The sequence below is a fragment of the Pteropus vampyrus genome, unplaced genomic scaffold, assembly GCF_000151845.1.
Source record: "Pteropus vampyrus isolate Shadow unplaced genomic scaffold, Pvam_2.0 Scaffold45, whole genome shotgun sequence".
NCBI lineage: Eukaryota > Metazoa > Chordata > Mammalia > Chiroptera > Pteropodidae > Pteropus > Pteropus vampyrus.
The window spans coordinates 4,300,890-4,304,902 of NW_011888826.1; positions in this window are offsets into that span (position 1 = coordinate 4,300,890).

Below are 4,013 nucleotides of genomic sequence, written 5' to 3' on the forward strand. Positions count from 1 at the left end.
ATCTCTACTAAAGCAAAGCTCTGGAGAAGGACCCTCAACCTGGCAAACCTCAGGCTCGCTTAAAATTGCTAATGCAATCAATTATACCTTTTTGTCTTTTGAACCTCTGTCATTAGTCAACTAGTATGGTAGCCACTCTGTAACTCCTCTTTTACTTTATGTCCCTCTTTGTGGTTCACTTATTTGCTGATTCTTTCTGTTCTTTGATATGACATCACCTCTTCCCTTTAAGAGACCTTATGATTATTTTCTCTAAAGAGCAGCCCCTGTGTCGCTCTCTAACCTTTTCCTCTGCTTTCTTTATTTTTTTCATCATATTAGTTATCTCCACCTTAAATTATATTTAGTATGTCACATTATGTTACATTAATGTTATATTATATTACTTATAGTCTCTTCCCTAGAATATAAGCAACATAAATGCAGAAACTTTGATATTTTTTCCATCAATGTATTTCCAGCACTTAAAAGAATACCTGACACTTCATAAGGGTTCAATAGATATCTGTTGAATGAATAAATTCACTTTCACGACAATCCACAGGGTAGTTATTTTTATCCTTGTTGAACAGAGAACAGAACTGAAGATCAGGAAAATAAATTAGGCGGTCATAATATAATTGGCAGATCTGTATTAAAACTCAAATATTCTGACTCCATGCCCATTTCTTTCTCCAGAATAGTAGACAGTGAAGTCAAGGATAGGATGCTCAGACTGGGGTGAGGAGGAGGACAAGGATGACATTGTGTGCAGGGATTTTTGCCCAGCACCTCCTCATCATGCATTGAAGTCGCTTCTTTTTGAGGTCAGCCTGGCTCTCTTTGCCTGGCTCTCTTTCTAATTATGTTCTATGCTGGCAGCACCGTGTGCTAGCCCTTATGGGAAAATGGAGCCAGGTTAACTCATTAGTTTGGAGTCATCTCCTCCACCAGCTCCCCTTTGCTGAATTTGTTTTCTGAGCTTTAGAGAGTGAAATAGTTAAGAAAAGTGCCTAAGAGCCTGGAAACTAAATGAGGTCGGCATATCTGTGCTCATTTTTATTGTACAGAAATCCACAAATAAGGATGACTCATTTAGGGCACGTTAATCTCTTAAAACCTACTTTCTCTGTTACTGACTGCTGGGAGGACCAAAATTGGAGAGACATTTAGGAAGCAGTTCTAAATAATTTCATTGGAAAGCCCAACATAACTAAAATGCAATGCATTTCATATGTTAACCAAGCGAACTGGGGATGTAAGAGATTCTGTTCACTAGGCACTTGAAGAAATTGCTCGGGAAATACACACTATGAAGATACTTTTTCTGAAATCTGTTTATACACATATCACCAAACTTTATCTATTAGCTGTGGGTTTGGGCATTTTAAATTCTGTGGTTAGTGGGGACATGTGCAATATGATTGCTTTTCAATTTATTACCATGTACTGAGAAAGATGTTTGGTAAGATGAAATGGGTCTGCTCTGGGTTGTGGAGCTTAACTTGCTGCTCTCTAGCCTCAGCCAGAAAAGCATCATGTAGAAGAATAATATCCTGAAATAGTTGTTTTCTCTCTCCATATTTATAAATAAGGACATTTGCGACTTGAGTGATGACACTCTATGTGTCACCTCAAAGTCCTTGGACTCTGACACCATCTCGGTGTGTCACGTCGGAAATTGCTTATCCAACTCTTCTTTGTAACTCAAAGTTGCATTAGTTTACATTGTGAAAAATGTTTGGGTTTTTTTTTTTTTTTGGTTTTCTGAGAGTGTTTGAAATCTATGCTCTTAGGTGCAAGTAAGATGTCATTTCCATTTAGTTATTTTGAAAATTTCTTTCCTTTAGGTTGCAGAAGTGAATAAGCAAAATGTGAAAATAAAATGGTTTGCATAGTCTCCACACTTCTTCAGGAGATGAGTGTAGTGTCAGCCTTCCCCATGTCACCTGGACTGGAGGGTACACAAAGGCCAGAAGGGGCCAGGCCCACTCTGAGTGTGAGTAAACTGCCAGGTGGGACTGTGGATGGAACATGATTTCTCCGCTAAAGAGAGCAGTAGTTTCTGATTTCTGGCTGGGCGTTGTCAATTTAGAATGTGGGCTTGGCATTGCTAGCTTTCAGAAACTAGAAATCTGAATCTTTATTGAAACCTCCTATTTTTTAAATGTCAACAACTAATTTAAAAATTTAAAGATACAAACAGGCCACATACCACAGTGGGCCACCACTAAATAAGAGGAAACAGGGGTTCAACATTTGATATGCTGGCCCAGGTGCTGAACAGTCAAAATCTCCCCAGAAGAAACTGTGAGGGCAATAAACTCCTCTACCTTCAAAAACTCACCTACTTGTAACTATATTTTCAAAAGAAAGATTGTGCCTCACCTGCTTTCACGATGTTTTCTGGCTACTTCCTCTTCTGCCTCCTCCTCACCTGACCACCAGGAACTGCCCCCTGGAGCTCCGGTCATCAGTCAGCTCTGCCCTTGAGAAGATACAGTTACATGCCCAGAGGGATGGCAAGGGGTGGGGATGAATGCGGGGCCACCCACACCTTTGTGCTAGCTTCCTTGCCCTCAGTATTCTTGCCATTCAAGGCTACATTCTATTGGAGAGGGGAAACTAATTAAAGGGATTTAGGATTTAGAAAGATTTTATTCTTTTTATAAACTACATAGTCATATAAATGCTTTCATGGTTGAAACAATACACACAATAAGAAACACTCCATGAAATGGACTTTCTCTCCCATCTGTTCTGTTTCCAGCAAATCTCTTTATTGGGAACTTGACATTGTGACTTCCGTTTAGGGAAAGCTCATCTTTTCTTGCATAGGCTCCATCTACCCTTCTTCTCCCACCCCTCAGCAGGCTAAGGTGGGTCATGGTCCAAATGTCAATTTCCCAGCACCCAGGTCATTTGGACTCTCTACCACCCAGGGGTCGGCGTGGTGCTGGAGAGAGCGGGTGAGGTGCTCGTTCAGCAGGTTGCCTCAGAGTGACTTTAGCAGCTCAGGTCCAAGTGGACAGAAAGCTCCATGTTAAGCTTTTGCAATGCAGTTCCGGCTTCTTTAAGAAGATGTGCCTCTTCAAGGTCATCCAGGAGGTAAGTATCAAACCAAACAGTATGCACACGCTTGAGGACAAGCATAATTCTCAGGAGCAGTATGGTCTAGTCCATGTTAATGATTAAAGAAGAAAAGCATTTTCCCAATTAGGATTAACTGTCCAGCTGGCCACCCCCTCAGGGGAGGGGCTTGTGACCCAGGGCACTGTAGCTCATCTTTGTTTTTCTGCCAGCTCTCAGTCCTTCTAGGTCAACTGGAGAATAAAAAATGGTATTCATTAAAAGCCACATATCCACTGACTTCTTAATGTTCATCACCATGTTGGAAAAAAAAAAAGAAGAATCTTTGAACTTATTTTTTCTTTTACTTTCTTCTCCAACTGGGAAGGACTTTCTGTAATCTTTGTACATAGAGAAAGGCCATTTCTAAGTAACTTATAAGGTTTGAAGATGGGGTAGGCAGGGGTTTTGTGAGTTTAGTTACTCAAAAAAGCTGAAATATGAAGTCCTCGTTAATAGGAAATGAATTGAGATCATGAACGGGAAATTCTGACATTTTCATCTGCTTTCCTGCTTTTTTCCCATAGGTTTTAGGGTCTGATTTTTTTAGCATTTATAAGACAATAATTTATGAGAAACCGTGGTATACATTTTTTTCTGGAATTAATATTAAAATGTATTCTATCACACATAGATGTATTTTGCAGCAATAATAAAAATGGAGAACATCATTTCTTTTCACAAATGAAGTCTTTTCTTTGCAGTAATGGGAATTATTACTGAATAAGCCTTTCACTTTTTAATTTTGGATTTTATATATTTACAGAGGTATTTTAGTAAGGAATGAACAGTTTCTTTTTTTAATTTCAAAGAGTTCTCTCTCTGGAGTAATTGGAGAAAAGACTATTTCTATTAACAAAGCAAGCTTTGTCAACTAAACAGTTACGACTCTGGTATCTCAATAA